Raw genomic sequence first — 17,984 nt, 5'->3', positions numbered from 1 at the left:
TCTGCAAACAGCTAATGGGTGTATTTCAATTCCCTATTAATTGCATATTTATTACTCGGCTGCTGCAAGGAAACGTCATGTTACGTTGATTAAAGCTTTGCAAGCTGTACAGTAAATATTTTAAACAAAAAAGGTTTTGATCTCTGTTGCTGTTGGGAAGGGTGGGGGGAAGCTGCCATTAGAGCTGCTATAATTAGCAAACTCCATTGCAGACAGTATTTCCCACAGGCTCTGCAACATGCTTCGTGTGTGTCTGCATGTATTTAGACAGAATATTATTTTATGTATATGTTATCTATAAATTATATATATTTTTATATATATATTGCGTGTAAGGGAAAAAGGAAGAAAGCAGCAAAATTGTGCCACTATCTCACATCTTGCAGACTGGAAAGATAAAAGACTTAAAAGGCAGAAAAGAGCAGGGGATTCTGGTGCACTGACTGAAGTTTGGGTGGTTAGATGACCCGCCTGCCAGCCCTGGCTGCCCAGATAACGTCTGATTAATTAAGTCCTTGCCTGTACATGCCTCTGTTACAAACTGCCACATCTCTGCACATATGCTTTTGGTCTCCCTCTCTTGCTGGTGCCAGTACTGGTCCGTATGTGCGGGAAGATTTCACTGGCGAAGATTTTGTCAACGTCACCCAGACATGGGGCAGAGATGGCCAGCCACAGCCATCCTGAGCTTTGTCTCCTGACCATCTGTGTAATGTCATCAACATATCCCGACAGCAGAGAAAAAACAGTCCATATTTCTGACAGACCAAATCATCTTCATCTCATGTTCAGCCCCTGCTCACCTTCTGCACAAGAAGCTGCTAAAAACAAAACCCACAGCAAAACTATGCCATCAATATGTGACCAACAGAAGTTTTACTGCTGTGCTCCCCTCAAAGGTGCTCAGGTATCTGTCCCAGCCTTGCCTTCCCCAGCCAGCAGCAGCAGCAGGGTCCCGGCTCCAGCCCCCTGTGCTGGCCAAGGGCAGCTCCCTCTTCCTCCAGCTTTTCTCTTCTTGACATATGACATGAATTAGAGAAGACATCAGTCATACCCAGCCAAACAACCGTGGATACCTGCCACAGGACAGGACAAGCTAAAATGACACTAATATAGGAGAGACAGCTCCAGCTAATAAGCCCAGTGATTTACGCTTGTGGGCAAACTGGAGGGGTGTCGCTGGGAGGTTCAAGCAGCCCAAGCTTGGCTCCAGGGCTGAAAGACCAGCTTTAACACAAAGTAGTGTTGAGCTTTGACAAACCCCTTAAGGGCCAATACACCCTTCAGGGCACAAATTCATTGGTGTCTTCCAACTCGATGTCTGTAATCCCCAGTCCCGCTGCGTGGAAGGCAATGCCCCCATCCCTCGGCCTGATTTATTTTGTCTCATAGCCCTGAGCACAGTCGTGGTGCTCCCTTTTCCAGTGTTTTCCCAGCATTCGTAGCTGCTGTAGGCAAACCGATGGGCGATTTTTAGGAGCAAAATTTGTTGTCGTCAAGTCTTAGAAGTTTATTCAGCTGCAGTATTTGACTTGGCTCATTTCCTGCAGTGGCTCCCTTTTGGAGCTGTGTGATTGCAGGGGATGCAGCAATTATTAACAGTAAAGCAAGTTTCAATCTCTTATGATTGTACATGAAGGCTCAGAAGTGTGAACCTTCAAAGGCACAAAATGCAGAAAGCAAAACCAGAAATTATTCAGAATTTATTTCTTCAACAAAGGTTTCTGAAACCCATTTCAAAATTCAAGGGACCTCATGTCTGATTTTTGAAACAAAAGTTGGCAGTGCTAAAACTAAATGAGCCATATTTACATCTCACTGATTTCTGTGAATGAAAGGGTGGTGGGGGGGAATGTGGGGGGGACACAACTCGGTTTGGCAAGTCCCAGTGCAGAGAAAAGAACTTAAATAAACAAAGCAGGAATGGAGTACTTTCAAAAAGAATCAAACAGCATGGACCATTAATGTTTTAAGAGATAGGAGCTGTATGTGAGCCAACCATCCCCAAGATATTTATTCCCTATCTTTAAAACAGGGAATTGCATTAGAACAGGTAGAATCTTTCAAAGCCGGGAAAATTTTTAAGGGCACTCACTATACTTTAAAGAAGACTTCAAAAACCATCTCCAGTATTGAGCTGAATAAGTTGGAGAGATTTGTAGGTTATAGCAAGGGAGAGTGATGGGAATACATACGAAGCAAGCTGGTTACTGCAGTAAACAAACCTCCCCCAAACTAACAGCAAGTGCTTCAGCTCGGGAACAAATGGCCTCACATCTAGAAATACATTTTAAAGTAAGACAAGGTGCTGGGTAAACACCAGCCAAGAGCTATAAACCATTGTTATAGAAGGTGAAAGCCAACTAGCCTTGGCCATTGGGTTGGCGAGGAAGAGCAAAGCCAGACACCCTGTTTTTCACAGACTGAGATGTAGCCTTGGGGAAGCCAGCCCCTGAAGGGTTTGAAATTAAAAATGATGAAAAAGGAGAAGTTTTCATTACAAAGGAGGACAACATAACACAGCTATAGAGGCAGAGCTTCAAACAGTGCTGCTTTAAATCTGCAACAAAGCCAGCAACTGCACCGGAAGAAAGCGGCTCTGCGCTGCTATTCATCCCGCACCATCAAGGGCAGCACACAGCTCGCCTTGCTGAGCATCCCGGCTGGGTGTAAGAATGAACTATTTTATCTCAAGGAAAGAGACATTATCATTAATTGACTTGCATAGTGCTTTTCTCTAATAGCTGGGTGCTGTAAAACAGAGATACTGTAATCATGCCGGGAGTTTGAAAATTAACAAAGATTGCTGGGCTTTATTTCCCTTCAAAAAAAATATGCACGAAATGCCACCCCTCAGCCCTGCCAGCTGGCAGCACCCGTGACAGTGGGCAGGCTGGGTGACCCCAGCATCTCCAGCCCAGCCGTGCCCCTCACTGCTGCCTCTGGGCCAGGTGCCTTCAATTCCCACCTTCACCTCTGCAGAGGTCTTCTCAGGCAGGTCTGGCTGGGGTCACAGTTTCCAGCTCCTCTCCCAAGCACAGGAGTTGTGGCACTGGCTGCAGGAGGCTGCTTTTCCCATTATCAGTATGACTGTAACCCTGTGCAACAACCCCAGTTAACTTGCTTTCCCACAACTGTCCTTTCAATGATCCCAGCAGACAAAGATGATTGTACCTCCTGCATCCTTGCAATATTGCCTCCCTGCCACATTAGGATTTATTATTACTATTAATTTTAAAAACCGTTTGGATCTTCTTTTTAAGTATTTATTATTATTTTATAATTACTGTTTTAAAATACAGAATAATTATTTTGAGGATTTATTATTAAAATTATAATTCCTTGGACTCTGTCAGCTCCCCAAGTTGTTTCAGGGATGGACCGAGAAGTTCAAAGGCTTCTTTGTTTGTCCATAGCTCGGGGCAGATGGAATCCAGGGCATGCCCAAGGCTGCTGTAATGGATGTTGTTACCCCTTCACGAGCCAGTCGAGAGCTCGCCTAAGGCAGTGCAGCCCAGGGAGGCTCCAGCCCGACTCTGTGCCCGTGACCGGCCGCAGGGCTGGACCAGGGTCTTTGAGTCAGCCCAGCACTGTTCAGTGAAGTTACTTGCACCTCACGTGCTTTCAGGGACACCTCTCCTATCCCCCCTGAAGGCAAACATCTTCCCAGATAGCGTGAAGAGTCCTTAGTATAATATAAGATCGGGTCCAGGACACTCCATTACCAAGAAGATACTTAACTAATGTTCAGCTTGTAGTAGGAGGTCACAGGAGATTTATCTGAAGAGATGCACATAGAAAGAATTAGCAGACAAGCCATTTCACAACCTCTAATACCCTCACCTTCTTAGTTGCTCAGCTGAAATGCCTTCAGGGATACGTTTTACAGGAGCTCAGAAGTGAACTGGAAACTGCTTAGATCACACAACTTATGCATTTTAAATAGCAGTGTAAAATACCATGCTTTACAAAAGCTCAGTGTTGTACTGAGGAGGAAAGGAATGCTCTGAGCAGGGAGGCTCAAAAAGTTGCAGGAACTACAATAGAGAAAATCCCACATACAGCAAAACAAATCTGTGACTTACTAAAGTTTATGATTAAAATTTAAAGACTGTTCAAGTTTTATTCCCCGTAGCTCCTGCTCCCTGGACAAGAAGAGACAGAGAGAGACTGACCTTGAATAATTAAGCTGGTCTGTGGCACCAGATCAATTGCTAGTATTGGCAGAACTCCACAATCATGCATTTTGAAATGCAAGTGTCAAAGTGCATGTAACTATGGGACTTTTGGTGCAAAGCAGCCAATATAAAGGAGAAGAGGTGAAGAGTGAGAGAAAATAGATTGTGGAGTTTTGAGCACAGTCATGGGGGAGGGATGGGGAAAGTTTCCATTTCCTAATTCTAACAGGGCAAAAATTGCAGCTGACGGTTGGTTGGTTTTTCCTCCCATAACCTTGTATAAGTCACCTGGAACAAGCTGAATGTCTCCTGAGTGACTTAAATCCATCACTAGTTCTGGAAACAGACTCTGAGCAAGTACCAGTCAACAGTTACATTGAAAATAAACTTTGTAAATCCAGGGAAATATCTCTGTTCAACATGAATTACTGAACAAAGCTGAAGGTGTTTGAGTACGGGTAGGCATTCCCAAATGTGGTGGGCATTTTTGCTGCTGTTTCTGCCCTCCCTCAGATCCTATAGCACTAAGGTGACCCACCAGAATGGAACGTGGTGAATCTTATAATAGCCAGGAAAGCCTTTATATTAATGTCAGCCAACTAAGACTTTGTATTAATTTCAGGAGCCATGGGAACTCCTATTAAATCTCTTCCCAATCCCTTGACCTACAACTGTGTCGGTGGAAGAGCAGCATGGGGCAGACAAGGTAATCATTGTGTTCCCAGTGCAACAGTCCTGGAAGATGTCCTTGATAATGGCATTATCCTTAAGGCTCTCTGCCAGACACTTTGAAACAAAATTCAATACCCCTGAGGTGGTCTTCCATTGGAAGGGCAAGGGATGGCATGCAGAGAGGATTTTTATGCACAAAGACTCAAAGTCTTGCCTGCCCAAAGGCTCTCTCCAGCCATGAGGAAGGTGGCAAGATGTTGGCACAGGTGTCACAAGGCATCGGGGACTTTCCTGTTCCCTCTTGTAGAGTGGCCTGTCCAGCTCCTGCCAAAGGGAGAAACAGCATGGTAACAAGGGAAGGGAGAAGACATGGCCATTTCATTGCTAGTGCCATAACTTTCATAGCACTTTTTGTGGTGTCTAGTTTTTTCCAGAAAGCTCCTGCCCCTCGAGTCCTGTGATGATACAACATCAGCATCCCCAGATCTAGTTTTGAAGTTCATCATGAGTTACAATTCCCAGTTTTCTCAGGTATATTTTATGCCTGCAAATTCCAGAAAGAAATCAAAACCAACCCAAATATATTTATCAAGGAATAAGGCAGATGAACCTTAGGATTAAAGGGTGGGCTCAGTTCAGCGCAGGCTGTGTCTCACCTAAAAAATCCATTGCGCAGGCTTGAAAGGTAAAAGACCTTTCCCAAAATCTTCGTTCGTGAAGACTGGCCATACAATGCTGATTCTTAAACTGAATCATTGTCTAAAACACTTTTTAATGAATACATTGGGTGGCCATTCTGTAGTGATCTGAAGACCTGGCTTAAAGTACAGTGGGAGGAAATGGAGAAAGCTTGATTATGGGCAGCAGCTGGTCAGATGGGCTGGAGAGGAAGGGGGACAACATCTTCCTCATGTTCTCCCAACGCATGACCACCTTTTCCAAGTATAGAGAGGACCCTGTGCTCACTCCGATGTGAATATACAGGAAGGCGGGTGCCAGTGAGGAGAGCAAGAAGAGATAGAAGAGCTACACCATCCCTGTGCTACTCCAGCTCCCACTAATGCTGGCACATTACAGGCCTTTCAGTGCCTTTGTTCTCCTCCTTCCATTTCATGGGCTTTTGGTTCACACAGCTTCTACAACAGAGTGAAAGGGAATCAGCAGCCTGGGATCCCCTCCTCAGTGGAGATGCTTTGAAACTTTCAAAGAACCCAACTCTTTCCCCACATCCCTGTTAATATGCACCAACTCTGCTCTTGATGCACTCCATTGTAAATGATGTATGAAATGAAATCTCCTCGCTCGCCTAATGCAGAGAAGAAAGGCTCTGTAGGCAATGCTACAACATCCCCGTCTAGAGATAAAGGCAGCAAAACCTCAGACTCCCTATGAACAATTTTTTTTAAGTTGTTGCTCTTCAGTGTTGGTGCTTCTCCCCTTTTTTTTTTTTTAACAGAGTGGGGATTTGAATTCAGATTTCACAGAGAAATCCAAACCACTTAAATATATTTCTAAGCCTTTCACAGCAATTCTGTGACTGTTCCCATCCCCTCATCAGAGGGAATAGCAGCAGCAAATTCATTAGCCCCACAAAGCAGCAGAGTGAAAAGAATGGCTTAACACTTGCAGGAGGGCTGTGGATGTGGGGGATCGGTGGTGGATGTTAAGCTTGATCTGGATTTGAGACCTCCCTCCAGTTTTATGTGAAGCTGTTTCAAAATCAGAATGTATCGACAGTCTCCGAAGGGAAAAGGGATCAACACGGACTGGGAGCCATCATGGGAGCAAAGCCTGAAGGTCGGCAGTTTAAAACAGCAAATACACCACAGGCTGCTTCCAAATGATGGATTAGTTGAGGGCAAAGGGAAAGTCACTGGAAGGGAGAGTGGAGAAGGTGACTTAGACACTGCAAGAGGCACAGAGTGAGTATCTGCTGGTGATAAATAGCTACGTACTACTGCTTGTGAAGCCCTTAATATGAGTTTACTCCAGATGGACCAACCTCAGCAGCTCCTGGGCTCATTGGGAGTCCTCGTGCCCTCTGTGCACTCACCCCTGTCTCCCATGGAGCCACACCACAGCTGTCCTGCTTTGGCCAGGTAGAGCCCAGCTGGGGAGGAAAGGGCCTGTGCTGGCAGAGGACAGGCAGGGTTAGAGCTGCATGTCCTTCACTGCCTTTTGGCAAGAACAGTGCCAGCCAGAGGGCTGGTCCCTGCTCTCTCCACCTCCCCAACAGGTACCTTGTCTTCTCCACTATGACACTGGTACTGCAGAGACGACTGAGCAAAGCTTTGCAGGAATAAGAGACTAACAAGCCATGTGTGAAAGCAGAAACAAGGACCCTCCTGCAGCAGGTCCTACTCTCAGGCCAGGAGACAGACCCCCATACTGCTGGATTTTTTGGCTTCCTCTGGTCAAAGAAACATATCCAGACACTAACTGCCTTTGTCCTCTGCAGCCTGGACTGAAGGAGGCCCTATCCTTTGGGCTGATACACATTTGGCCCATGCTCCTGGTGCTGCTCCTGCATGGTATGGGCTGTTTCTCTTGGCTCCTGCAAAGTACCATCACAACACACTGCCATCACAGTGCTGTTGCCATGAGCAGTAAACTCTGCTTAGGCCTTAAAAAGCTGTAGTAAACTTCTAGGAATGACATTTTCATAGCTGACAGATGAGCCACCCTGATGGATTATTAGACACGGTTAGCCATCGTTGCTAGACTTTACATTACTAGTGAGTTTTAGGGGCTTTGCTTTCATTTTTCTTTCCCTTTTGTTTGTTCTGAGCAGCAGCTCTCAGAATGACAAAACACAATGCTTCAAGGCAGCAGCTGGAGCTTGAAATTAATAATAAAAAGTAGTTGAGCTGATGTTTGGTTGCAGAGTCATGCTAGCAAATGTGTGTGTTTCATACAGCTGTGGTACTCATGAGCAACCTCCTTGGCATCCCCATGTCCACAGAGCCACTGCTGGGCTGGCACATCCTCATTGCCAGGGCAGGCAGGGGAGCAGAAAAGGGTCCCAGGGGTGGAAAGAGACAAACTGCTCAACAGCAAGATTTCCTGAGCACCACTGAGACTGGTGACAAACATGAACAATCCCATAGCACAAAGGTCCACACCGACCCTCCCACCTGCATTCGCCTCTCCTGGCACACAATGCCCAATTGCAGGGACATGGAATCCATCAGCCCTGAGAAATACACATTTATTGAAACACCACAGACACACTGTTACATCTGTAATAATTCTGCTCTTTTTAGACATAAGAAAGTAAAATCTGTGTGAGTTAAAAGTATTTTCAAAAAAAAAAAAAGAACTCTAAAAGCCTGAAAGGCCAAAGACTTTGAATGGCCAAGCAGTTCTGGCATGAGTTCAGCTAAAGCTGACCTCCTTGCTACCCCTTATTCATGAAGTTAACAGCAAAAATATCTGTTTATCTGAGAATGGCACCATTATTTCATGAAGTGCTTTATTTCTGTATTGGAAAAATCCCCAACATAAGCTGAACATTTATTGCAGGCAGATTTTTTTCTCATTATTCAAGGGTAAGAAGTGAATAGGAACGGCAGGAGGCCGGCTATTCTTTAGCTACACAAAGTGAAAACGATATTTTGAAGAAGATCAAAACCAGTAGCAAATATCCAGCCTATTCCATGATGTGTCATATTATTTTAGCTGCAGACAGGTGACAGCGACACAGCACCTCAACCCTTGCAAGCAAAATGAGATGCAACAGTTTTTAATCAAACTCTACTCAGGGAACATAAACCAGAGGAAAATAACAAGAGTGATTCTCAGGCAGGTCTGCTTGAGCTGTGATTAATAATAACAACAATAAAAATGTTTTGTATTCTCAGACTTTGCCTTATCCTCTACTACTTTTGAAGCACTGCCATCTTATTAAAAACCAAAAAAAAAAAAAGAAAAAGAAAAAAAGAAAAAATTTCATATTATTCCCTTCCTAGGACTTTGATAGGGACAAATCTGACAAATAGCCAGGATACTCCTAGCTGGATGGCTGCACTGCATGATGTTGGGGAAAATGGAACACCTCTGGTTCTGCTTCTGGTTTCCCTTTTGCAAACACATCAAAACAAACACATTCAGGACTTAAACCTTCAAGAAAACACACACAACATTTCCTGGCATGCAAGTTCCTTCTTCTTGCAGGACATGAACATCTCATTGACGTAGCCATCCTTCCTCCTATTTGGTACCACAGGTGGTAGTTCAAGCAGGATAACACTGGAATAAATATCTCAGAAGGCTCAGTCCTGGAAAATGTTAACCATGTAGTAGCTACTCTCTTGGGAGAGAATTTGCTGCTTGAATGATACTGATTGACACCTTGGGGCAGGTTAGTGTAAGGCAATGCTGGTTGTGCTGCTCTCCATGACAGGGCTCAGCAGCAAGGAGCCCATTCCTGTGCTGTCCCTGGGACACACAGACACATGGGAGCAGAGCTTTGCTACTTGCAGGTGTTCCTGGCCACCAGGAGTCTGCTATTGTCAGTCCAGAAGTAAAGAAGAAACACAAAGCCAAGCAGAGGGGGTTAACCCATCTCTGCATTCCCACAAAAATCTCCGGGATATTCCTGGGGCGGCACCAAATAAATCAAGACTGAGGCAGAATCAGCAGCCAAAGGGGCAGGAGAGAACTCTCTGCAGCCACAGAGTCATGCACAGAGAGCTGGCTTTATAAACAGAGCTTTAGGGGCTCTTCATGTGACACAAGCATGAAAGGATTCTACCTCGGAGAGTCACCATTTTAAGCTCTTAGAATTCATGAAAACAAATCTGACGAGTACAACACAAGTTCAGGCAGAGCACTTGAGCACTGCCTGCCTGCCTGCAAGTCACCACTGTCATCTGGGGGTGTGGATTTTCCTCTCCCCAGCAGGAGCAGGCTGGTGCAGAGCACCCCTCGCTCCCGGCGGGTACCCGCACGGTGCCATCAAACATCAGACATCCCCCTCACAGGCAGCTCCGCCGTGAACCTCATGTCAGACACATCAAGTCAGATTGAACCCAGAGGGCACTGTCCAATTATAAAGGAAACCTCAGAAAAGGTTTAGAGTTGGAGAGGGACACACAACAGCTTTACCTGCAGTTGCTCAGCCAAGCCTACAAACTTGGCAACCCCTGTTCCATTACAGCCATGCTAATAATAATCGTTAATCAGTTATTTAAAGTCATTCACATGAAAAGCTATGAGCTTTTTTTTTTTTTGTGAAGCTAGTATAAATCAAACTTATAGGCAAAAGAATAAATACAGAGAGACAGCTGTACAGATCACACTGTCACACCAATCACTGCTTAAAAGCACACACTGTAAATAGCAGACAAAATTCACCCCCAGTGGAATGCCATTGACTGCATGGGCTGGAGCTGCAGCAGGGATAAATTGGCCTATCAAAAATACATAAAAATTTAGAAACAGAATTCAGTGACGTGTGGAAGCGATTTATCACATCTATGTCACTTAAAATTACATTATCACTAGCAAACCCATTAAATATTATGGGTTACATTAAGATTCCTGAGAGACCAAACAACAAAGGAGGTGGTAGTGATTGGATGGGGCAGGAGGGGATTTGTACACTGACCCAAAGACCAGGGCCACCAGCTACTCACCTGGTCTTGAGCCAAGCCTGGGGACAGACACAGAGTGCTGCAGGGTGGCAGCCACCAGCTGCACCAGCAGGATGTGGCCACGCATGTCCCCGGTGGTGCTGGCAGGAGACAGGGCATTGTCACCATATCCAGGTAGCAGTGGTGCCACCAGCTCCTCAGTCTATTGTCTCACAAATGGGAGAGTAAGTCCACCGAAACACGGTGCTTTGGAAGCCCAGCATGTTCATCCTCCACCTGCAGATTTCTGTTGCAGCATCCCAGTTCCATAACCCCGCCGGAGGGGTGCTGCTCTAGCTGGCTTTCCATTTTCGGCAGCTGCAGTTTGCAAAATGAGCCTTGCAGGGAGTGGGAGGGAAGGGAAGGAGATCTCTCTTTTTTTGTGCGACTCTCGTGGTGTTACCACGATCTCAGACCCCTAGAAAATCATTAGGCTGCTTCACAGACCACTCATCAGTGGTGGGAGCCGAGTTCGCAGTGGCGCCTCCACAGCCGAGCTCAGTGTTTGGCTACAGCAGGAGCTGTTAGGTTTGGTGCATGGGCTCATCAGGGAGCATTGCAGAGACACTGTGTATCACAGTGTGTATTTAATGGCAATAATCATGTTTGCATGGAGATGAGCTAAGGAATTTTGCCTCTGTCTGGGAGTGTCCAAACTCAGCAGTTCTGCTCAGGGACTTGGACTCAGACAGTCATGAGGCTCAGGATGGCTTCAGTGGCAGTCCAGCCTTGCAGGTCCAGCTGTGGTGAGCAGGCACTTAGGAGAGCAGAACCCGGCCAAGGCAGAGCAGCCAGAGGGGACCGGGCGGAATGCACAGCCTAGCTGATGGAATAAAAGAACAACCAACTGTTTTCTCTTGGAAAAAAACCCCCACAAGTTGCTAAATTGCCTTACCAGGATTTGATTATTGCAGATACCGGGCCAGACAGCCTCAGTCACAAAACATTTCATTACTCTCACTACAGCTGTGGGTTGTATTCTCCCATTCACTAACACAGCATCCGTGGCTGTAGCACATGGACACACTGACTTCTGACTGCACACCACTGTGTTTCGGTCCAGTGGCTTTGCAATTTCCCTCTTCTTATTTTTTAAATTTTTTAAGGACAGCAGGTACACAGGAGCACAAATAGAAGCATTGTATCTTCAAAGATGTCAGAAGGGAGGTCTGACAGTAGTGTAGGGACACGTACCCTGTGTTTTTCCCTCCACTGGTACAGGGGACAGCTGGGGACCCTGAGCATGGCTGCTGGTGTAGAAATGGGGCAAATCCAGCACAGGCAGCTGGTAAACATTCCCCTGATGTGATCACAGGCTTTTACCTAGAAGAGAGGAGGCAGGAGAAGCCATCCACACTTCCTGTAATCGAGGTGTCATGATGCATTAGTCTGGAGACGAAAAAGAACAACAATTGCATCTTAAACTGTGATAGTTAATTTATTATTGGAGAATTGAAAGGCAAAGCGTAAGAAGGTGTTTTTTTCCACACCCTGGATAGATTGTTAAAAACCAGATACAGTAATCTTTTCTTTTTTTTTTTACCCATAGCTATAAAAACAGAAAGTTACCAATAGAACTAAGAAGACAATTGTAGGTCTCTTGGCAACTTATGCCCATGAAATTCTTCACCAAATATTTCTAGCAAGAGTTGCTAACAACCTCAAACTGTAGGACTGCTTGTTGTTCTTCTGCTAATTGATGTTCTTACACAGCAGCATACCTAATACCTGCCTCTTAAATCGAATTTTATTAAAATTCCTTAACGGTGCAATGAGAAATAATCATTTGGTCTTTTATTCATTTCTGATTCCAAAATCCCAAAGCATTTTCCTTGCATCTGGTAGGCCTTGTAGGCAAGAGCTTTTATCCCTGAGCAACTGAAGGATGCACCAAGGCAACAAAACTTGGTGCAACCTAAATAATGTTACACATGAGCAGGCAGCAAGGCTGGCAAGGGAACAGGCTTTCCTCCCAGCCCTCACCTAATCCACGGGAGGCTTTTTGATTTGGAATGGACATGCAAGAGTGTTATTTGTTTTTACATTTCTGTTCTTCTTTCCTGACCAAACCTTATTCCTCAAAGGAACAAAAATATCCCAGAGATGACCGACTTCTTGGGAGCAGTACAGATAATCTGATTTTTTTCTCAGCTGTTTTTATCCCAGTTCTAGAAGGGTGGTGTCAATGACATGGTTTCAGGCCTGTGCCCGCTGTCGAGCACAATTGGGTGCCAGAGCACTCTGGTCCTGGGCTCAGGTCTGATCCCCCACTGGCACAGCAGGTCCTGGCACTGCCCATGGATGCTCAGGAAAATGATATTTGGCTATACTCTGTACAGCTTAAACCTAGCTAACCCTAATTCTTCCAAATAACTGCAGCACAGATCACGTCACTGCAGTTATCTTCACCTAATACAAGCTCCTGAACAACATTTCAACATATCTAAAAGAACTAAAAGAAACAACAAAAGAAGGTAGATTGAGATGAGATATTAGGAAGATATTTTTTACAATGAGGGTGGTGAAACACCGGCACAGGTTGCCCAGAGAAGCTGTGGATGCCCCATCCCTGGAAACATTCAAGGTCAGGATGGGGTTCTGAGCAACCTGAGGTAGTTGAAGATGTCCCTGCTTGTTGCAGGGGGTTTGGACCAGATGACCTTTAAATGTCCTTTTCAACACAAACTATTCTATGATTAGATGATAAAACTTGGATGCATTATTTCTTTCAACATGAGATTCTCTGTTTCCAAAATCCTGGTATATCCAGCCATCTCCTGCCTGGCAAACAACTACAAGCCCTTAACATCCAGAGATGCTTTGAAGTGCTAGTGAATTGTTTCCATGCCCAATGGATTATGCTACTAATCAAATCTGACATATGACTAGCTTGAATACCTAGCCCTTATTCACAGCTGGAAACGTATCAAAACCAGCTTAATCAAGAGGTGGCCTTTGGATTAAAGCCAAAGTAAAACTTTTCCAGAGTTTTCCAGATTTTGATTACTGGATGTGGGTAACAGGAAACTGAAATATATTAGTAAAGTCTGTGCAGCTACACAAGGTAAAAGCAGCATAAATGTTCACTGAAGGGTTTGGGATAAGAGGTGACCCTTAGACTACATTTCAAAACCAGGTGTTTGAAGAATTCAGGCAGTAAGATAAAAAAGGCAATGAAATGGAAGCGGAACCAGAGGTTCTGCAGTCTCAATCCTGCCTCCCTTTGTGCCCATCAGTCTAATGGCTGCATCTCACAGCCTCATCTGCTAAAAACTGTGGGTGTAAATTGGACATACCGGTGGAAGCAGATATGGCAACTGGAGGTGTTCCCCACATTAGGAAGCAAATAACTTCAGAAAAGTACAATTTGGGTTCTGTAAACATTGCGGTTTTATAGGACTGCGGCAAAGCGACTGCAGAACCCATAGCGGCACATTTCCTAATTCCCTCGATGTGGTTAGAGTTCAGCACAAAATGGGATACTAAATTAAATATAGCTATCACAGGCTGATCCTCCTCACTCAAATATATCGTTATACACAAACACCCATTCACGCACAACCACACATATGTCCCCCCAGCCTCTGCGCACACACCGTTCCGCCCACCCGCGGAAGAAGGATTTTTTGGATGCTCTGCTGTGACATTTATTGACGAAGTCCCGGGGGTATTGCACCTATTCTTTCTGGCATTACACATGTAATGTGCAAGATATAAAATTCTCGGTAGATGTTCTAAGTTTGTATTTAATAGACCTGGAGGCTCTGAGTGCCTTTTCACAGATTGCGTTCCAGCTGTCTGCCGATATTTGAATGTGCAGGTCTTGGTCCCATGCTGTGCAAACAGGCAGCCTCCCACGCATTTTGTGTACCAGGAGTAATTTATGAGTCTATCTATAAAGGAAATAACAGTGCGTTAAGAAGGGGTTATGTAAAGCTCTGAGATTGAGAAGTAGCTCAGTTAACTCAGTACAACTTCCCAACATCACTGTTATGTTTCAGCTGATTTACAAAAACAGGAGGCCTTCAGCTGGTGATTCATATTCTTTGTGAAGCAGACGGGGGGGGCGGGAGGAAGTATAATAATTGTCCCTACATAAATCTTATGTCACTGAAAGGCTCCTACCTTGAAACCTCATATCCATTAACCATCTTTTGCAAATATGAGTATCTGAACTGAACTGCAATTCCCAAGACACCGTGGGATATTCTGGTACCAACCAAATAGACGAAAAAATAAAATATGAAGTGATGGCCATTTATTTTCCATCTCATGCCACAGGGATTTCTTCCAAACTGCCATTTATTGCAGATCCTACAGGCAATGCATTGGGATCCACAATGAATGCCCATGGGGAGTGCCCCAGACCTCTGTCAGGAGCCATGGAAGAGCACTGGGACTGCAGCAGGGCCAGAGCAGACACCAAAGGGAGTGCCCACCACCTCACACAGTGATCCATGTTGGGCACTGTTGGTTGATCAAAACAAAAATGTTGATTTGCAACACTATTTTTTTTCCTATTTGCCCCCCCAAAATGGAAGCCATCCTGTAGCTATCAGAGACACCTGTTTTGAAGGCTTGTCTGCAAACCAGTTCAGTCCTGCTTTGAGAAAAAGCGAGCAGATAACAGGGTCTGAACAACAAAACCTTTCCTAGTTATAGAGCAGGTTGGATTTAGCAGCCTCACATCCCTTCTTGATTGCAAACAAAACACAAAATGCAAAAGTTGCAAGCCGCTCAGATTCACAAATTCAGCATTATTTATTTAATGTCCCTCAGAACATGAATATTTAAAGTGGACAATGACCTCTAAACAGAAGAAAGTTATCAAAATCCATATGTGCCACCTCTCCACCCAGAGGGCAAGCTGAGCTTGCTGCTTGGCTTGGGTCAAAGGGGACCAGAGCAGAGGCATCATCCTTCATCTCAGTAGCTGGCCACCAAGTCATCCCCAGCGTGGCACTGACCTACAAAACACTTCTTTCTACAAGTCTGCCTACAAACCACTTGTGTCTGTCATCAGCTTGCAGCTGCTCACAGGCAATAAAGCAGGAGCAAGCAGTGTCTGGCACGGTGCCGCCACTGGAAGTCCCACCCTCGAGCCTGGTGCTCAGGTATGTCCCCAACAAGCTGCGAGAGAGGTTGCAGGGTCCGAAATTTTGGCAGGCAGCCAAACTGCCCAGCCAGCAGTCACAGCCGTGGTGGTGTCCTGAAGACTGACCTGAACTGTCAGATGAAAGGTTCTATCCCAAATGATGGTTTTCGAAAGCATTTCTCCCCACCTTACCCCAAGCTAGTGCCAGCATCAAACATTTCTAATCTCACAAAATACTCCATTCATTTCTACTCTTTAAAAAAAAAATAAAAATTCTCCTCTCCCATATTTCTTGAGACTGTTACTACCACGTTACGCACATTTTTTTTGCAGGCATTCCTATAAAAATTCTCAGAGTTCTAGACAAAACCACTGACAATTCTCCCCAAAACCTATTTTTCAAGACATGATTTCAAGACGAAACCAACTGTGGACATGGCAATTGCTCCATGTTTCTCAGCCAACAATATTGCTGATCTTGAGAGGTTTCTTGGTGGCTTCAGGAGTACCTCTGAGACCCATCGTGGGGCCAGCCCCAGCCCCGTGCAGCCACCTCTGCACCATGGGATCAGGAGCACCAGCACCACCTTCATGGGCCATGTCATTGCCACTGTCACACAGGTGATGTCAGGCAAATGCATCCACGTGGAGCAGGCTCATCTGGAAATGAGAGATAATAATATTTTCCTACCTTGCAGGCCCATGACAGGAGATCTTCATTAGCGCTGGGGAGGCAATCAGAACGTCACCATGATGAGAGCCATAAAAAGCTGTCCATGAAACGTGTCAATCACAGCCAACCAGCCTGAGCCGAGTCCTACCCTCTCTCCTCCTGTCACACAAGCGAGCCAGCCCAGATTTAAAAGCCAAGGAACTGTCTGCCATTTTCTCTGGTGTTTTAGCCACTGGGACTCAAGCTTTGCCAACTGTTAGCACCTAATGTTGCAACCAGCACATTTCAGCTTCAGCTTGTGAGATTTCTGGCATTTCACTTATAAAGATGCTGAGTTCCTAAAAAAAGCACTTTTTGCAATGGAAGTTTCTCATGAAAAATGATTCACACCCATTTTTTCACCAAAGTGTGTTGAAAGCCAAAGAAAAAAAAAAGCCAAGAAGAAAGCAGCAAGCAAGCAGCACTGGAAAACTCCCTGGGGAGATGAGACCCTGGCTGGTGGCACGACAGTGCAATGGTGTGATTCGCTTTGGTGTCTGGTTTGTAGGGCTGAGACCTTCGCAAAGAAGAAGAGGAAGAGCTGAAACAATCATCATACACAAAATCTTCCCCTCTGGGAGGTGAATTCATCACTGGTGCAGGGGTGCTTGTGCCATCCAACAGAGTGTCTGGACCAGGACCAGGCTGGGCTGTGGAATGGCTCCATTCTGGCTCACCAGTTTCCAATAGCTCCTCCAGGAATGAAGCACTTCCCAAATGCTTTCTCACCTCAACAACCGAAATCCCAGTTCTTCCAAGCTGTTGTGTTTTGCAAGTAGCCCCAGCACACTGCCCTTCTCCTTGCTCAGGAGAGAAAGCAGATTTCTGGGTGCAGTCTGACACCAGGCCAACCTGAAAGTTTAAAATCAAAGTGGATGAGAAGTAAATTCATTATAGACTAATTAATCCAGCAAAAGACTCCTGGACAAAGGCTGATGATATTCACTTCAGGATAATTTTGAAATAAATATGAGGATTCGCAGAAGAAAAAAACACAGTTGGGAAAAGATTATTTTTGAAGCATAAATATAGCTCATTTCTAGCCCCTCTCCTCCACATATCAATTAATGAAGCAAATCATCTGTCTGAATCAAAGATGTGGGAGAAAAACATAGTTATCTATTTGAACTACAAAAAAATTAAAGGATTTAAAATGAAACATATAATTAGCCTGTAGGACTCTCTGCTGTAGGTTATTGAGGCAAAAAGAAAACCCTTACTAACTTTCAAAAAAGGACTCGACAGCTACAAGAATAGCTTCTGCTGCTCTGCAAAAGCGAGGAAAATGTTCATCTTCTGGAGACAAACAGGTCCAGCCAGAGACCAGCTCTGGGCTACAGGGTTTGTAATTCTGCTCCCACACAGGCTCCAGCTGTTGTCACATTTTGCCCAGCTTTGTGTTCTTTTACTGGTTTTAATTTTACTATTTTTTTAACCTACTTACAGTTGCAGGAGCATCTCCGCCCACCACGCTGCACACTGTGGTCCAGCCCTTGCTGGGGCAGCTCCCCATGTACTCACAGGAGCTGCCTCACTTTCCTTGGACCCTAAGGGAAATTAGGAGAGCACAAACACCAGTGAACAAAACCCTTCATCTGTCAGGTCCTGTGTTGATGCTATTGGTGATTGTGACTGCTGAACCTCCATCAAGGATGGTGGCTCTCACTCCCCTGAGATCAGGCAATCAACAGAGA

At 45.1% G+C, this 17,984-nt stretch overlaps 1 long non-coding RNA gene across 1 annotated transcript in view; it reads right to left on the bottom strand.

Moving 5' to 3' along the window:
- The window catches only part of LOC113969490, a 29,587-nt gene extending 17,707 nt beyond the window's left edge, over positions 1-11,880 (bottom strand). The window contains exons 1-2 of the long non-coding RNA XR_003534870.1: positions 11,807-11,880; positions 10,487-11,306 (exon numbers count right to left, since the gene is read on the bottom strand). This is a non-coding gene — a long non-coding RNA (uncharacterized LOC113969490). The remainder of the gene's footprint in view (positions 1-10,486; positions 11,307-11,806) is intronic.
- Between the last annotated feature and the right edge of the window lie 6,104 nt (positions 11,881-17,984).

Source organism: Neopelma chrysocephalum, unplaced genomic scaffold (assembly GCF_003984885.1).
Source record: "Neopelma chrysocephalum unplaced genomic scaffold, ASM398488v2 Primary Assembly neopelma1_73b, whole genome shotgun sequence".
Taxonomy (NCBI): domain Eukaryota; kingdom Metazoa; phylum Chordata; class Aves; order Passeriformes; family Pipridae; genus Neopelma; species Neopelma chrysocephalum.
Note: the sequence above shows the minus strand (reverse complement) of the source record. Positions and strands in the feature narration are given on the sequence as shown.